We start from the raw sequence: 18819 nt of genomic DNA, 5'->3' as shown, positions 1-18819 counted from the left end.
TGATGCCTTTTTTTGCATCACATCTTAGATTCTCTCTCTGCCGGATCATGCTTCCTTCACCTTTCACAAGTATTTTTCCTGTGAGCACTCCCCAAGAAACCTCTTGCACGCAAATGCATTTCATGCAGAACTCAATATATGGCAAACTTGGCTGTACTAGCTCTATACCAAAAGGAGTAATTTGAGAGGAGTTATAGAGCTAAGTGTAAAATCTAAAACTATAAAACTTCTAGAAGAACTCATGGGAGAAGGGAGCCTGGGTGGCTCAGTCGTTAAGCGTCTGTCTTCAGCTCAGGTCATAAGACCAGGGTCCTGGGATGGAACCCTGCATTAGGGTCCCTGTTCAGCCAGGAGCCTGCTTCTCTTACTCCCTCTGCTGTTCCCTCCACTTGTTCTTTCTGGTTCTCTCTCTCTGTCTGTCAAATAAAGAAATAAAATCTTAAGAAAAAAAAAAGAACTCACTGGAAAATCTTCTCATGACTTTGGGGTAATCAAAGATTTCTTCGGACACAAAATGCACTATACAGAAAAGAGAAACACTAATAAACTTGATTTCATCAAATTAGAAATGCCTACTAATCAAAATATACCATCAAGAAAATTAAAAGCAAGTAACAGACTGGGGGAAAAATACAGTATCTGAAAAAATAGCTTGTATCCAGAAATATAAAAATCTTTATAAATCAACAATATAAAGACAAATGACCCAATAAAAATGGACAAAAGACTTAAAAAGAAATTGATGAAGGCACATGTAAATATGTTTAACATCATTGGCCATTATGGACATGCAAATTAAATCCACAGTGTAATATTGTTTATAGTCACTTAAAATGGCTAAAATTTTAAAAGACTGACCACATAAGGCAAGGATGGGGAGCACCTGCAACTCTCAAACATTGTTGGTGGAGTGTAAAATTATACAAAAACTTTGGGAAACTATTTTTCAGTTTCTTATAAAGTTAAATATACATCTACTCCATGACTCAACATTTCCACTTCTAGATAAGAAATGAAAGCTTATATCCACAAAAAGACTTGTACAGTAGTGTTCCTAGCAGTTTTACTCATGATTGCCAAACCTGGAAACAGCCACATGTCCATCAACGGAAGAACAGATAAACAAACTATTATGTCCACTCACTGAAATACCATTCGGAAAAAAAAAAAGAACTACTGATACACACATCAATATGGATGAGTTTCAAAAATATGTTGAATGAGAAACACCAGACACAAAATAATCATAGTGACTGATTCCATTTATAAGAAGTCCAAGAAGAGAAAAATAAATCTATGGTGATAGAAAGCAGAAATAATTGCCTCTAATTGTAAAAGAGCATGATGAAATTTCAGCTGTAGTTAAAATATTCTAAAGTATTTTTACTTGAAGAGCTTTAAAAGGAGTTCAGAAAAATTGGGTTCTTCAAATAAAAGACACTGTAGTTTTGAAAACAAAACCTCACAAGTTTACCAAGATTAAATTTAATCTTTTTTAGGGTGAGATAAACAGCAATTTCTTCATACAATTATTCTATCTTCAAAGTATCATACATCTGCCAAATTCAGTATTGCAAAAATTAGAGATGACTTTTTCCTAAAGGGTAAGCAACTTAACAGAAAAGACTCAAGGCTTTATTTATTTTGGAGATTAGTGTTAAACAGTATATTCCCTTACTGTTTTCTTTTGTTTGGGTTTTATTTATCTCATGAGGCAAAGGGCTTGTTTTTTCCTTTGTTTTTTCATTAGTATATGATGCTTTAGTCATTTGGCAGCAAGACAAGGGATCAAGAGCTTTCTCAAAATTAGAGACCTCATCCCAACCCCATAGATGCTTGGGAAGAATTATCAAGGTTGTTCTTTGTTCTATCACATTGTCTTACTCTTGATAAGTAAAAGCCCTCCTTTGCAATTGCTAAGAGATCATGAAGAAGTACCGGTGGATCCTATTTTAATTATAGTAATCTTCTTTATAGCTTCTTTTTGTGGTTTTCTACCAGAAACATTATAATCTCCCACTAAGGGGGCATTTGGAGTTCCGCAGGAGCACTTTTTGGTTGTCATGGCGACAGAGTAGCGCTACCAGTATTTCATAGTGGGGACCAGACTCAATATCCTAGAAGGTACAGAATAGTCCTATATAGTAAAAGATTGTTCCAACCAATGTCAGTAGTACCTCTCTTAGTGTGCTTGGGCTACTATAACAAAATACCGTAGATTGAGTGGTTTAAACAACAGGGATTTATTGTCCTATAGTTCTAGAAGTTGGAAGTCTGAGATCAGGGTGCCAGCATGGTTTGATTCTGGTGAGAGCCCGCTTCCTGGCTTGTGGGCGGCTGCCTTCTTGAAGTGTCCTCACATGGTGGAGAGACAGAGAAAGAGGTGTGGAGGGATGAGAGGGGGCGGAGAAAGAGAGAGAGATTAAAGGGGTGGGTGGAGGAGAGACAGAGAGAGAGAGAGAGAGAGAGGGAGAAAACTCTGTGTCTCACTAATTCTATCAGATTAGGGCCCACCCTATGACCTCATCTAACCTTAATTACTTCCTTACTAGAGATACAATGAAATTGGTAGCTAGGGCTTCAGCATATAACCTTGGAGGGACACAATTCAGTGCATAACACATCCCTACTGAGAACAGTAAACATTAGTCTGCTCCAGCTTAAGTTTATACCAAGACGTTAAAATTGACATTATTGGTTCTGTTAAAATGAAAATTATGCCTTCAGAATGAATTTAAACTCCTGATCATGATGTATAGGCTCTGCATACCTGGCCCTAAACTACCTAAACTATCTTTCCAGCCTCACTTCTGTCCATTTCCCTCAATTACTCACTCTTTCCCAAATCTCATTCTTATTTTCACTCCCCTGCCCTTGCCCTGCTTCTCTCTCACCCTGGAATGTTCTTCTCTTTTCAGTCTGGCTAGGAAGGGTCTACCCATCTTTAAATGACCTGACTCACATGGTTTTCTTTTTGTAACTTTTTCTCACCACATCACTACTGTCAGAATCCATTAATTTCTTCTTTGGAGTGTGCTGAAATTATTTACAGCTTGTCTCTTCTAACAGTTTGACTTTTATATCTCCAGCATCTTAGAGGAGAGGTATGTGCTGAACAAATAGTTCTTAGATTGCCTTAAAGTTTACTTGATGTTCATTGTGTTATCATTTAGTTTTTTTTTATTATCATTTAGTTTTATCTACTTTTCAACTCTTCCATATTTCTCTTTTTTTACCTTGACTTCCTGTTATAGGAAATGATGATTTAGCACCAAAACCACCCTCACGACTTCATTTCTTCTCCACTCATTATTCTTATTATTATATACCAACCTTTTATAAGGTGATCAGTCATTGTTTATAATAATGATGCCTGTATAATAATGAATAATTATTAAATCCCATTTTTTGTTTTTCTTATATAGTCTGATTACCAAATAAGTCTTCTATCTGATTCATACTTGGTCCTTGTCTTGGACAAGACACATTATGTCTTGTCCTCACCATGAAAATTTCAATAATGCTAGGCAAATCTTCTCTTTTTTTAAACATTTTTTTTTAATTTTTAAAATTTTTTTCAAATCTTCTCTGAATACTGCAGAGAGCCCCCTTATTCACAGGTTCACTTTCTACTGTTTCAGTTACCCAGGGGCAACTACATTCTGGAAGCAGATGATTCTCCTTCTGACGTATCATCAGAAGGTCAATAGTAGCCTAACATTATGTCACGCCTACATCATTCACTTTACTTCATCTCCTCACATAGTCATTTTGTCAACTGGCTCATCACAAGACGGGTGAGTCCAGTACAACAAGATATTTTGAGAGAGAGAGAGAAGCTAAGTTTATATAACTTTTATTACAGTATACTGTTATCATTGTTCTATTTAATTATTAGTTATTGCTATTAATTGCTTACTGTGCAAAATTTATAAATTAAATTTCATCAGAGGTATGTATGTATAGAGAAATACATTGTATATATAGGGTTTGTACTATCCACAGTTTCAGGCATCCCCTGGGGGGTCTTGGAATGTAACACCCAAGGATAAAGGGAAACTGTACACATTTTTACTTTCTCAAAGTCACCAATGATCCATTTATTGATGGCAGAAATTCCCAATCACATGCATGTGAAACAAAGAAGCTAAATTTATTGCTTACTAAGCAATTGAGAGCTATTTCTTATATATCTTAGTCTCTCTGTATAAAGCAAAACTTGGTATCATAGTTTCAGGAACCATGGTGTTCAAGGATTGGCAGACTTTCTAAAGTGGGAGTGTTTAGAAATTGGCTGACTTTCAGCTGTGAAGTTAGGGATTAGCTGACTTTCAGAGCAGTTCCTGGAGTGATGCCGTTACTGATTGGCTGACCTTCAGAAGCATGTGGCTATCACTAATTGATTAGTATGGGTTTAATACTTGTTCTGTGGTTACTTGTTCACTACTTTGGACTCAGACCAAGGAACGATCTTTTAATCTTCGTTTTCAAATTAGGAAGCAAGATCTTTCCAGTTAGGGCATGCATCAGAATCACCTAGAGTGCCTGTTAAAACACAGACTGCTGGGCACCACCCAAAATGTATTATGTAATAGGTCTGGAATTGTACCTTAGAGTATACATTTCTAACAGGTTCCCAGGTGTTGCTGCTGCTGGGGAAGAGATCACACTTTGAGAACCATTGAGTTAGAGAACGAAAATGTCACAAAAGTAAACAGGTATTAGAGTTGGCCAGGTTTAAGAACTATTAAGTGGTGGTAACCTACAAGATCAACTGGATTACAGTTGGATGGAGGAGTTTAGGCAATGGACAGAGAGGCCTGAGCAAGGCTAACCATGGGGACTTCCTCAGGTGCCCTTGGATGGCAGAGTCTAAGAACTATTCGTGTGAAGTATCTGCCAGAGGCATAAAAAGGATAGTGTTCCCTCTCCTCCTTCTACACAATGCATGACTGCCTCTTGTTTCTAAATTGTCAGCTAGACAAAAGAAGTCACTTTACCTTAATTTGTTTTCCTTTTTGTAAACATAAAATACCTAAATAAAACAGGATTTTAATCTCCCCTTTCTTCTAGTGTATGTTCATAAATTTGTCATTGCTAATTAGCACATTCATTTAAGGTACTGGATACTTTATACATCTGAGCGGGCAATTTAATGCCTTAAGGAAAAGTAGATTCCCCAAGGGGGGAAAAATGTGCATCATCAGTTCCTAACACATGGAAGATATATGTTGAAAAATCAAGGTCCATGCCCAAAAGTGCAATATATTTTTTGTCCTAAATCTGTTCCAGCACAAGAAATATGATTCCAACTAGATTGAAGATTTTTCTTCTCCTAAGAAATGTGATAGTTGCCAAACTAGTGATGGAGTTTCCAGAATTCTTCTCCCAATATTTAACAGATGAATTTATTGGATGGAAAAGTAAGAGCAAATCTGAGTTTCTTTGGAAGAATGCCCAAACTCAGCAATGGTGATATCAATAAGTGTCACGTGGAGGCATGTATAAAAGACAGGAAAAGAGTGAAGCAAACACAAAACCACCAAAAAGGCAGCAGAGTAGAGCATATCTAACCTTGATGGAATACTGGAGTCAGGCTATGAGCCTTACCAATCCATCAACATTGCTTGGTGCTCATCAGGGTATCCATAAGGAATGAGCATCCTCACTGAAATAATGAATGTTTGAGAACACAGCATGTTGTCCTTTCTGTTCTCTATAATGCCTAGGACAGCTCTTACCCCCCACAATGGAGGTCCTCTCTACAGAGAGTTACTGACCACCCATTTTTGGAAAGTACCAAGAGCTTCAAGAGAAGTTTCCAAAAATCAGAGACTGTAAATCTCTATATTTTGAAATGATAGAATCTTTCATAATGGTGGGGGGATGCAAAGATTGGGCACAGAAATTTATGCTTCTCCCTACTTTTAATTCCAAGCATCTCATAGTTAATGGTTCTTCCCAAGTTCGTTTTCTGTGCCTATTTCTGCCCACCTAATAGAGTGAATCATTTACCAAATGTGCAAATTTTCAGCCAGAATAACATCTATTTTAACAATATTTTATTTTCAGTTTTTCTCATGATGAGCAACCACTCTGTAGGTAGTAGGATGTATGTGTGTGTGTGTGTGTGGTTTATTATTTTTTTTTAATGAATCTCATGGACAACTCCAGGCGGCCCATAATGGCACAGATATTCTGTACATGCACATTTGTATACTTTTTTTCTTTTCACTGAGAAATATGCTGGACTGGTCTGACTTTATTGATTCAACAAGTATATCTGTGCACCCACCCTGTCCCAGGCACCATTCTTGGGGCTGCACTTCCTAAGTGAATCAAGTCTGTGGTTGACTGCGAGTGTGGTCTCCTGTTTCCTCACTAGCTCCTTAAACCTAACATCACACAATAAGAGTTATATTTCCTCATTCTAAAATAAACAGGGGTTTGGGGCACCTAGGTGGCTCAGTTAGGTAAGTGTCTGCCTTAAGGTCAGGTCAGGATCCCATGGTTCTGGGATCAAGTCCCCCATAGGGCTCTCTTCTCAACAGAGAATCTGCTTCCCCCTCTCCCTCTACTGCTCACCCTACTCTCTCTCTCTCTCTCTCTCTCTCAATCAAATAAATAAAATAAATAAAATTAAAAAAATAAACAGGGGATTTGTTTAAAAATGTAAACAACATTAAACAAGGCACATGGTCATTTACACTTTTCTGCCTCAACTCAGGAATATATATACTTTTCAAGAAATATATTTTGGCTAAGGAAAGATGAAAAGCCCAGGATATAAAGGGTGAGGAGAAAAGCAGGTAAGTCGGGTAGAATGGAGACATATAAGCCTCATTTCTTTCCTACTCAGAGCCTTCGCCACAGGGCTTCATCTTGGATACATTTTCCATAGCTTTGCTTCTCAAAGTGTAGTCACTTAGCAAATGCTTATCAAAGTCACCTGAGACCACTGATCTAGATACACAGAGTACAAAGTATGATAGACAAGTAAAAAATGTACATGTGCTTCACTGCCACCACCACCCCTCACAAACCCAGCACTTTCTTAGGCCCTCCAGTGAACAGTTCTGGTTGCTGAAAACGTACCAGTCACTATGCTAAGAGGCACAGCAGAACAAAACACATACATTTGTCTCTGCAAGTTTATATTTTAATGGAGAAGACAGATGTGGAAAATAGTCATTTCAGTATTTTGTGATGAGTGCTATAAAAAAAAATAAGAATATGCCAATGTAGCAGGACATAATTGGGGCACCTAACCTAGTTTGGGGAGAGCTGTGAAGGAAGACAAGGAGGAATTAGCCAGGAGGAAGGAATTTAAGGCTAAGAATGGTAACATCACTTGAGGCAGAAGGGATGGCATATATGAAGGTCCATAGTGAGAATGGGTGTGCAATAATAAGAATATATTGGTTTTTGCCCCCAGTTCCTGCTAACAGTTGGACTTTGATCCTGGTTTCTGACACACAGATTTTAAAACCCTACTAATTTCCTGAGTAATGGGGGTGATAGGAGCATCTTACACAAATCCCTTAGAATTTTCTGGGTGATAGAGGTATCTTTAGTTCTAATAAAGCAACTCTTAGTGGGCTCCTGGATGGAGCCAGAAGGACCAGTCATGACAAGAAGCTCAAAACTATCAGCCCCACCTGCCATTGTCAGAAGAGGAAAACGGGGCTAGAGATGGAGTTTATAATGGATCATGCCTACATGATGAAGCCTCCGTGAAAACCCCTAAAATACAGGATGGGCCATGCCTCAACCTATTTAGAATGCAACTACTGGATACACAGATGTTTGGAACTTGATAATCATAATAAACCCACTTTGCAAAAAAATCTCTGTACTTTATAATTTTAAGGTCTCAAAGAAATTAAAAGCTATTCTATTATGTCGAAGGGAAGGCTGTTACCCCTTTGCTCTTTTGACTGCACTACTCTCCAGTCTCCTTGGTCATCTAAAAGGTCTTCGGCTTTTTTTTTTTTTTAAGGTTTTTATTTATTTATTCATGAGAGACACACAAAGAGAGAGAGGCAGAGACATAGTGGATCCCAGACCCCAGGATCACGCCCTGGGCCAAAGGCATATGCTCAACCGCTGAGCCACCCAGGCATCCCCTAAAAGGTCTTCAGCTTTTTTTAATGCAAAGACATCTGTATCCCTGGAGAACTGTAATAAAAGCCAGCTGAGTTCGGTCAGCCTGGCCCCTACCAGGGACTGTTCGCCCTCCTACATTTCTTCTCCCTCACCCCCTCCTCCCCTTGCTCCCCCTCCTCCCACCCCTCCTCCTTGTATTTTGGACAACCGTGTATCTTCCCTAAAGATGAAGCAGAACCTTATTAAGTAAAAGTAGAGTCTATGAAAAAGTATCTCCTGGTAGGAAACAGCAATTTCACCTGTTATTTTAAAAGAAGGAATTTGGTATTAACAATTATTCACTAGAGAAAAAGAACTGCTAACTGAAAAAGAGAACACTAAGGCAAGATGTAGAAACAACTGCTGGAAGCAGCTCTCACTCCTTAAAATAAAGAGAAACCGCAAAGGGAAGAGGTTGGAATTATTAACAGGTAGGCCCTTGGAGGAGGGATTCCTCTGAGGTGGGGGTGCCACTCCACTAGTGCTGGGAGTGTTGGGAACACTGCAAACTGGATTTAACTGAAGCCACTGGAACTGTTGTTGCTGAGATTAAAGAGTTTTGCTGCGTTACATTCACTGCAAAGAGAGCTGAAAGGAAGCCCACAGGAAGCAAAAAAGGAGAAAAATCCCGATTTCCTGCTCTAACCTGGCTGTTCCCTGCAGTACCCCCTGCTGGCAAAGCCAAGCATGGACTCGGAGGGTAAAGCAGAAATGTGGGCTTAGGTCCCAGGCACAGCAGCCGAAAGAAGCAGATATTTAATTTGAGAGATAATAAATGACACTTTTCTATTTTTTTGTAAAAAAGAAGGTCCTTGGAGGAAAAAAACGACTATAACTTCTGAATTACAAATCAACATTAGTGTCCAGAAACAGAAAAAATAAAGCATCAACTACAAGTACAACAGATTTTATGAGTTAGCCACCACTTGTACAAGCTACAGTAAATGATGATATGACTCAATTTTTCAGAGATGATGAATCTTACTTTCAGCCGAATGTGGTAGATTTGATTACTGATTCCAATTGCTTCCTTCCCCATAATAGAATCATATAGCCATACCCCTGCCTGGCTTTATGGCGGGCCAAATGTACCCTTCTAGCTCTTGATTTTGTGCTCTGGTGTGTGACTTGCTTTAATCAAAGAGAGATTAAGTAATGTGACTAGGGCAGAAATGAGCTTGCACAACTGAGCTTCTGTCCTTTGATGATCTACTGTGAGATGAACATGTCCCCAGTGTAGATGGTGCCCTTTCAACCTTGGCTCCAGAAGATAGATGGTTCATACCATATGCTCTGGGTTACCCCTGGTCTAAGAAAGAGGAGAGGCACATGGGACAATCCTGAACTCAGCTGGAAGCCTGGAGTCCAGCCTAATCTAGTTAAGTAACATCCAATCTACAGGTCCATCAATATAGGAAGAAAATCTGTTATGTTAAGCCTTTGGGTTTTGGAGTTTGTTATGCAGCATTATTGTGGCAATAGCTGACTCAAACATTAGGTTTCCCAGGCTTTATTGACATATCAGTAGATCTAATCAGGAAGCAGAAAACACTCTGGTAATTTAATAGAGAGAAATTTAATGCAGAGAATTGATTATATTCTATCATTCGATAAAAAAGGCTAAGAAGTCAACCAGGGGACATCGAGACAAGTGGAGATTGGTAATAATAAGGAACTGTTTCTACCCTAGAGTGGAGGGAAAAAGAGAAGAAGGCTGAGGATCACCCAGTGGAAACGAAACCTTGACAGCCTTTTGGATGGCAACTGGAAGCCATCAAAGATACATAATCACTGCCAGAGATAACACCTGAAGCACAGAGGGAAGAGGAGAAATAGCCTGGTTTTTCCCTTATTTCCACCCTGTAATTTCCTTCCAGTGCCTCTCATTGGCCAGAGGCCCCCAGAACCCAGATGATGATGCTTGAGAAATGGAGCTTGCAGGAGACCACATGTCATCCAGAGCTGAACGAGGGAAGGGCAATGAATGGACCTATTGGAGATTGTCTAATCAACAATAATGTTTAACATTTTTTGACCACAGGACAGTCAGTCTTATAGAGTCCCTTTCTTCCAGAAATTTCTAGTATGCTCTCCAGAATGCTTACATGCACTAATTGGCTTATAAGTTAGACTCAGGCCCCAGCAGTTTCACAGTGGTTTCACTTCAAGCTAGAACTCTGTTTCAGAGGCCATGCCTGCTGTGCCACCATGTCCCTGGAACTCCACAATGCCCTGATGTTGACAGGATAAGAATGCAGCAGAGCTGATATAATACCACCATTCTTTAAGATCAGAGATCCACATTACTGATTTTAAGAAATGAAAAGGAGCACATTACTTTCATTTTTAACTGAAAGAAGAGGAGGTTCCAGGGCTAGACTGTGTGAACCTTAAAGCATCATAGCACAATGATAAATAAAGCTTTGTCCACTCCCATATGTTATTTCTCCCAGAGTATACAACTTATGTCAACGATGACTAGTGTCAAATGAACTTTCCTACCACTTACCAAACCATTGACAGAAATAAGACCACCCTTTAATATTTAGGGGTTGTGTGTGCTTCATATTTTTTTTCACTTATAATGAGTTCCCTAATGACCTTTTCTATGATATGACCTTAGAGCACCCCAAATTATTAGAAATGCTTATACATGAGTAAACCTCCAAAATTAAAATTTTGGATAGTATTTAAATATTTTTCCAGAAGTCTGCTTAATCCAACTGTAAATTGGTAGAAGCAATAGCTAATGGAGTGGGGATGACCACATTCACTAGCCAGAGCATCTGGGCCTCAGCTCCTTTCCAAATGAGTTACCTTACTCTGCTAGAGGTTCAAGCTAGAGGGAATCTAGAGGTTTCATTTAATGGTGTCAATTTAGATTTGAGAAAACCGAAGTTCAGAAACATAAAATCATTTGCCCGAGGCACAAGGTTAGCTAGTGAGATGTGAATAGGTATCCAAATAAGCCAGATAAGATACAAACTAAGGAAGACTCAGTGGGGCAGGCAAAAGCACAGGAATGGAATGCTGTAAAAGAAAATAAGACCAGGGAGAAAGTTGCTTAATTTAAAGAAATAAAGTCAGAAAACTATATATATATATATATATATATAGCTACCTATCTATCCACCTACCTATCTACTTATATTTAGGCTATGACGAAGGAGCTCTATTCTCTTCAAGAGCTAGATCATGTCTCTTCTTAATTCCTCTCCTGAGTTGTAGAATTACTCAATTCATATTTTCCCAAACTAAATTTTAAAAAATCTCAATGTATGTGGAAATAATATAGATAATATTATTATTAATAATAGTCTGTGTTTAGCAGAGCAGAACACAAAGCAAAAGAGACAGCATGGACTCCTACATTAAGTAATGAGATATCAGTGGCTCCTCTACTATCCAGAGAAGTGGTCTCTCCTTAAACAATTCATCTTGCCTCCCTGTGTCTGTTTCCCCATCTCTAGAAGAATGTGATTAACTCCATGAGACCCCATCCTTCTCATGGAAATGCTGCTAGAATCATGTTGAGCATGAGATGCTTTTTCACTCTTAGGATTGACATAATACCTAAAGAAAAAGAAATTAGTTGTGGAAATACAGATGATTGTTTTAGATACATATAATTTTAATAATCAGAAAATTAAAAGAAATAAACACCTGGTCTTATAGGAGTTTGAGATAATAATCATTCTTCCTGTCTTCTTTGAGCCCAAATCGAATCATAGATAAAGGGGTTTTAAACAATTTTATTAGTATAAATAAATAATCTGATTAGTACTAGTAAAACTATATTGAAGAAAAAGCTTGCACTTGAAGCCAATGTAGGCTTCTGGATACTCTTCCCTCGCCCTTCATATACGCAAAAACTTCAAACTTGCAGAATAGACCCTTCACCCCATGAAGTGCTGGAGGATCCTGGCTTGCTTCATCCCTTTTGAATGCAGAGGGTTCTATTAACAGAGACAAAGGAAGGAGGCCATAGACACCTGCAACCTTTTACACATTAATTCTACCCAACAGCAGACAGCTAGATGCTCCACCCTCATCATCATAGCAAACAGATAAACACCACCCCTCCTTTTATGGGAGGGAGCCAGAAAAAGAAAAAACAAAAATACTTCTTCCTCTTACCTCAAACAGGCTGGAGATGTCTATTTTATTGGCTAGGAAGAATAAGAATCAAGGGAGAGAATGTTTCCTCACTGCCCCAACGACTCTGGCAAGGAGGGAAATGGCTAAAAGTGTCCAGTGTGCTACTTTTAGCTGTGCCCCTGCAGCTGCTGGGACCTGGCACCCGAGTGAATAGTGGAATGGGAGCAATGGAAATGATGTTTGTGTCTGCCTGGGCTTAGGCTGACCCAACCAACCCAGGGATGATGGGACTATAAAATCAAGCAGAAGAAAACCAGTTGACCAAATAGTAGATGTCCAGAGAGTCTTCATTTCTTATATGGTTAACTGGAATTTGGGGTTTGGAAATAGTCTTTTTTCCTCTTTTGATAGATAAGAGGGTGGATCTTCACAATATTCAGGAGGAAGCAGCTGCATATTTTGGCAACCATTTAGAGGAAAAGAGTGAATATATGAAATATTACTGCAAAAGTATAAGGGAGAAATTTGAGTAGACAGCCAAGAAAAAAAGTGAGGAGTGGAAAACAGTAAATTTAGGAGATTTCCATCTGATGCAGTTTCTCAAAGATGGTGTACTTAAAAAAAAAGAAAGAAAGAAAGAAAAAGGAGCAAGGAGAGGAGGATGGAAGCAAAGGCTTGGATCAGTGAGCACCAAATTGAAGAAAAACTTTCCTGAGAGACACTTAAAAAGTAATCAGAGAAACAAGTTAAAGACCCAGAAAGGGCAGTTTGTCTGGAGCTTGAAATGGAAAGAATCACAAAGAGATTCCCCTACTACATCAAACTCTCACTGGACCGAGAAATCTGCTGTGCTAATAGCTCTGAACCAATTGCTTTGCATGAGATCTGGGCTGGTCTAAATGACTTTGTCAAACTTCAATTTCCCATTTTAAACACAGAACAAATAATGATTTGGAGGTGTATATAGCATTAGACCTATCAAATTAACTCCTTGCAAAGAAGCCAAGTAAGTTAATAGACTCGGGAGTAAAGGCTGGATTAGCCACTTCTGTAACGTACCTCTTTCCCGCCCTGCCCTTCTCACCTTCAAAATGCCCTCTGCTTGCAGCTCCTAAGTCATCCCTGGAGAATGCTGTGTCACCATTCCACTTTTCTTCTCCCCTATGCGGATCTCTATTGACAGACCCAGCAGGGCTACAGAGAATTCACTGTTGATATAAATTTAAAGTTTCTGTGACTTCAGATTACTCTCCGTTCTACACTGAAACTGACCTCTCATCAGACTTGGATAAAAGGTGCACCATTCTTAGGTAATCAAGTGGTATATTTTGCTGAAAGCAACTTTAAAAACTGTCCTAGGGATCTAACATTCAGATCAAATAAAATCCCAGCTGATAAAAGCAACAATCATTAAAGGGTACTGATATTGCACTCTGTTCGAGTAAGGGGTCATTTAATCAAGCCTTAAATATCTGATTTTCTAAATGATACCATCTGAACCAGATCTTCCTCTGCAAATCAGCCAGGTGGAGGGACAGCGAGAAGTGTTTGTCAAAATATTGTGGACTGTCTTCTAGTCAACGGAAAGAAACTACAATTCAAATGAGAGTCCTCTAACTTCCACAAACTTTGTGAACTGATTTCATAAACTTCATCTCATGGTGGCACTGGTATCACTACTTTCATTTCAAATGTGCATGACTTAAAGAGATTATGTCACTCATTCAGGTTCACATCACTGTTACATGGCAAATCCAGACTCCAGGCTCTCGGCTATTTAACTCTAAACCCCCTCCCATTCCTGAGTTCTTACACAGTTGTCCTAATGGACTTTTTTTCCTCTTTGGGCCATAGCTCTGGATCTCATTTCATGGGCCCTCCCAGAGAGAGAAGTCAGCACCCATTGAGAGAACAGACCCTCCTCTGTGGAACTGGAAGGACTCAATTAGGTCCAGTGGACAACACATCTAAGACATTATGATAGCTGCAGGATGGGAAGCAGAGAATTTGGAATAGAAACACAAATATAAGTATGACATGTCTCTGATCCTTTGTAACAGTTTTCCTTCCTATGAAGTCTTTTCAGCACCTTCCTTCCTGGATTGACTCCTCCCACTGGAGGTCCTCACTACCAGGGATGTCTTCCGCCACTGCACCTCTAATGTTTCATTACACTTAGAGTCTCTTTCACAAAGAAGAATTCAGCAGTTGGTCCTCCTTAAAGGGCAGGAGGAGAGGAAAAATTTTCAAATGAAATCAACACTCATTTTCTCCCCATATTTGACTGTCCACTCCTTAAGAGCAGGAAATGCACCTGTACTGAGTATTTAACACATGGTCTGGAGCAGAATGAATTACTCAATGAATTAATTAGTCTAGTAGTGGAGAGAGATATTTAAACAACTAAGTAAGAAACAGGACAGGTTAAATTAAGGGCCAACTCAACTGATAAGATTTTTCCTAATAGGGGTTCCGCTAAAAAAAAAATAATCCTTAAACAACCCAAAAAACATTGAAACATTAAAAAGAAGGATCCATGAAACATGCAGCATAACATGATCTTTTTACCTTTTTCACAGTGTCTTCTAAAAGCATCCGCAGACATCATAATATACATGCCCAATGTTCTCCAACTGGAAATTGCAGGCAAGGTGTATGACATTCACTGTAATAATATCTGTTTTTCTGACCCGTTCCCTTTGTCTTCTGTTATGCACTTCACATGCGAGGAGACTACATCTGGGAAGTACCTCATAAGAGGGATTAAACACGGTCTCTTATACATAGTAAGGTTAATGGCTTCTATTTGTTGAGTGCCTGCTATGGCCGGGGCACACACCAGATTCCCTATAGATTGATTTTATTTAATCCTCACAAATGTCCTGATGAAGTGGCTATTAGGTTCCACATTTCCCAGACAAGATTTCTGGGACCAGGTTACATAATTTTCCCTAAACTCCATGGTAACAGGAGGCAGAGTAAGGACATGAACTTTGGTTTATCTGACTTCAGAGTCAGAACCCTTAAACACTCATCTAAGCTCAGCAGCCTTAGAATTATTTTGCGGGAAACACTGATCAAGTTCTTCATTTCCAGAGAAAAAGGACCCTCCTCATAAGGGGCCCTGCTGCTCTGAGCTGCCCTTATAGGGTCAAGTTGCAACTCTAATATGCAATTCCAGCCCAGCTCAGCTGCCTCCAGGAGCAACAACCTCCCAGGGATATAGCTGGGAAGAAAGTTGGGTGTGAAATGAAGTCAGACTTTATTTTGTGGGGTAATTTGCTACATCAGAGAAGCATTTTGTACCAGCAACAGAACAGAGCAACACTGAATCCCAGGATTCTCAAGAGGAAGCATTTCTCCTTCTCACCAGTTGCAAATTCTCGACTCTACTCCAGCGCAGGCATGTAAATAATTAGAGTAACTAGAATCAAACTCAGAGCCTCTGGGGAGGGAATTCACGAGCTCTGTGCAAAGTGGTTTATAAATGTCGAGTTATTATTTCTTAAAATGAGTTAGGCAGGTGTTTATCCACACTTTTTTATAGACCAAAATGATTTCATACTCTCAAATCTTTCTCTTGTGGACTGGAAATGGTTACAGGCTGTCTCTAAAGGAGAAACTGAATGCATAAAAGCGCATGTGTGTTAGGGCTGGAAGGAGCCTCCGAGCTCAGCTAGCCTGAGCACCATCAACTGAGGCCTGGAGAGCTGGGAATTGGCCTCAGGACACATCCTGGGCTCATCAGTAGATGAGCTCAGGGCCTGGAACCCGCATCTGCCTATTCTCAGTCCAGGATGACTTTTATAAAACCCCAGGGGAAGCTATGTGAATTCAGAGAGGCCAGAGTCAGAGTGTCATGTAATGACTTGGAAGGCTCATACCAAGTCAATGTGCCCCCAATATATCTTTAAAAGTAAATGCAAAGACTTTTATATAAATAGTACAGATTGATCTTTTTTTAAGTAGAGAGATAATTTTAAAATGAATAGATGGGGGGAAATGACACAATTACCTTATCACCTAGAGGCAGTCACCGATTAAACCTTGGTATCTATGCCTCTGGATGTTTCTATGCTTACATGTGCTTATAAATGGATTCTTTATACACATGGGGCCACACATAAACACTGTCTGATAATTGGCTTAGTAGCATATTTCAAACATCTTTTCAAGCAGATGTGTCTTCATCTATGTTATTTTTATGGCTGACTAGCATTCCATGGCATGGTAACTCCATAATTTATTACTCCAGTTCCCTAATGTGAGACCTTAACTTTTTTTTCACTAATAGAAGCAGCGGAAACATGGTGTGATGACTGAATGGGTTCAGCCCCATCCAGTGGTGTGGCCTTACAGCTGTGTCAGCATGGACAAGCTACTATCCTCCCCAAACCTTTTCCTCAACCAGCAGTCACACCTCTCACAAGGGTTGTTTGGCGTCTCAGAGGAGGGAGCTCACATAGGAAGTGCTTAACACATGTTAGTGACTTTCCTTGTTCCTATTTAGTTGGATGATGTTATTATTACTAACAACTCTTCCACAAAAAATCTTTTGAGCTAAAGTTTTGTGCCCACCCTTAATTATTTCTTGAGACTGAGTCTTAGAAATTGTATTATTAAATCAAAAAATGTTTACAGATTCTTCACATTTATTGCCAAGTTGCCCTCTTAAAAGACTTGCCAGGTTACTGTCCTCTGAAAAGAAACAAGAGTGCTCATTATGCCACACATTCTCCACAACTGGCATTAATGATTCTTTTTAAATCATCCTTGCCAAATCGAGTGTTGATAAAGACATGTCGTTATTGTTTTTATGCTATTTCTCTGTACGTCAGGAAGATCAATCGTTTCCATCTTTGCTTTGGCCATTTACATCTCTTCTTCCCCCTCCTCCTTCTTTTTGGACTTGTCTCTGGCAGTTTTATCTCTCTGAAATTGTTCGTGAAGTCCATTTAGCAGCTGCTTTAACCCTTTGGGTAGGAAAAGAAAAAAGGTCCACTAGACTATATGAGCACCATGAGGACAGGGTTGGAGACTGTTTTCTTTGCTGTTCTCACTCTCCATAGAGTCTGGATGTGAAATGGCCCCAATGGACATTGATGGGATGACTGATGATTGAATGGGTGTTGGATGACAGGTTGGGGGGAGGCCACAAGAATGCTCCCTAGAGCTGCCCTGCAGCAATTGTCATAACAGAAGTCCCCAGGCTTGCCAAGCCCTCTCTTCAATCAAATAAAGATTCCCAGACTCAGGCTATACCTCAAGTGAGACCCTCACTACTACTGGAATCTCTTTCCCACCTCATCCCATCTTCTTGTCACAAGGCTGTGCATGTTACCAAGCATGCTGGAAACTCCATTCACTGTATCTGAGGAGGAGAGCCTGGGTACGCAGTAGGCATTCATCAAATAGATGATATTACCTTTGATTTTCATCAATACACCTGTATTGTGTACGTACCAAGTGAGAGAACTAGGCTTTAGGAGAAACAAATACATGAGAAATGTAGGGGGAGGAACAGGGAGTGCTATCGCTATCCAGCAACAGGAGTTCTTTCAGACCTTCCAGATGTTACAGGAGCCGGGCAGGTAAGTATTGTGGTGACACTGCCACCATCGAGGGTGAGGGAGCATACCCTAATGAGGGCGGTCACTTCTCAGCTCTAGCCAATTCCTGCCAGAGCAAGAACATGGATTTAGAGCTGCTAAAACCTATCTGGAATGTTATGTGAAACCACCTGACTGAATGTTGGTTTAGTTTTCTCACATTACGTAGGTCCAACAACAGGTTAGAGCTGGTCCATATGGGAGTTCTGCTCAGGAAGCAGACAGCTCATAGGAAATAAAGCAGCCACACTGCAAATGAGGGACACAGGTGGCAAAGGGCAGCGGCACAAGGGAGGGAGCAGTGCTTGTGGAGAGGCAGCTGTACGCAGAGGTGAGACATGAACTTCATTTTGCAGGGCGGTGTTCAGATAGGCTGAAAGGACTATTTGAATGGACCCTGAATGAACTTCTCGATCTTTCACTAGCAAAGAACTGGTGTGCAGGACATAAAGGCAGAGTCGGGGCAGAGCACATTAGGGGAAGTGGATAAACAATCCATTGTGAGCACCCACAGGGCTCCATAGATTCAGCAAGACAGTAGGGAACTAGTTTGGAGAAGATGGCAATCCCAAGTCTCCACCAGATTGAGTCCTCTCCGACCTTCACAGCATTACAGATACAACTCGTACCCTACATTTTCCCCCTGAAAGTTACCCAGGACACCAGCGGTTTGGGACACCCACAGGCAGATGCGTTGTGGCAGCCCTAACTAGCCTCACAAAAACCAGAAGACTCGTGAGCCTGACATTGCAGAATTTCTACTGGCAGATTCCCATTTTTCAAGCTGCTGCCCATCCTTTTTCTCTTTAAACAGCAGACTCATGTATGATGTTCTATTTTTCCATTTGAAAATGCTCCAGCCGAACACTTGCATGGTTACCATGGCAACTATCAGGTAGCATCGTCTTGTGCCCGAAGCTGAGACTGCCAGCAAGAAAGCCAATGCAGTAGTATATTGTTTCTTCCT

The 18819-nt window shown here is 39.9% G+C and overlaps 1 long non-coding RNA gene across 6 annotated transcripts in view; it reads left to right on the top strand.

The window, feature by feature from the left end:
• Nucleotides 1–1940: 1940 nt before the first annotated feature.
• LOC111094410 overlaps nt 1941–18819 on the top strand; it is a 50884-nt gene continuing 34005 nt past the window's right edge. For 4 of the 6 annotated variants that reach the window (XR_005385284.1, XR_005385283.1, XR_005385282.1 and 1 more), the window contains exons 1-2: nt 2273–2383; nt 3642–3797. This is a non-coding gene — a long non-coding RNA (uncharacterized LOC111094410). Of the gene's footprint in view, nt 2125–2272; nt 2384–2605; nt 3105–3641; nt 3798–18819 lie in introns of those variants that run through there. The other 2 variants (XR_005385287.1, XR_005385286.1) reach the window with 2 other exon arrangements.

This window comes from Canis lupus, chromosome 37, assembly GCF_011100685.1.
Source record: "Canis lupus familiaris isolate Mischka breed German Shepherd chromosome 37, alternate assembly UU_Cfam_GSD_1.0, whole genome shotgun sequence".
Taxonomy (NCBI): Eukaryota; Metazoa; Chordata; class Mammalia; order Carnivora; family Canidae; genus Canis; species Canis lupus.
The sequence above is the reverse complement of the archived record's forward strand: the minus strand, read 5'-3'. Positions and strand labels throughout refer to the sequence as shown.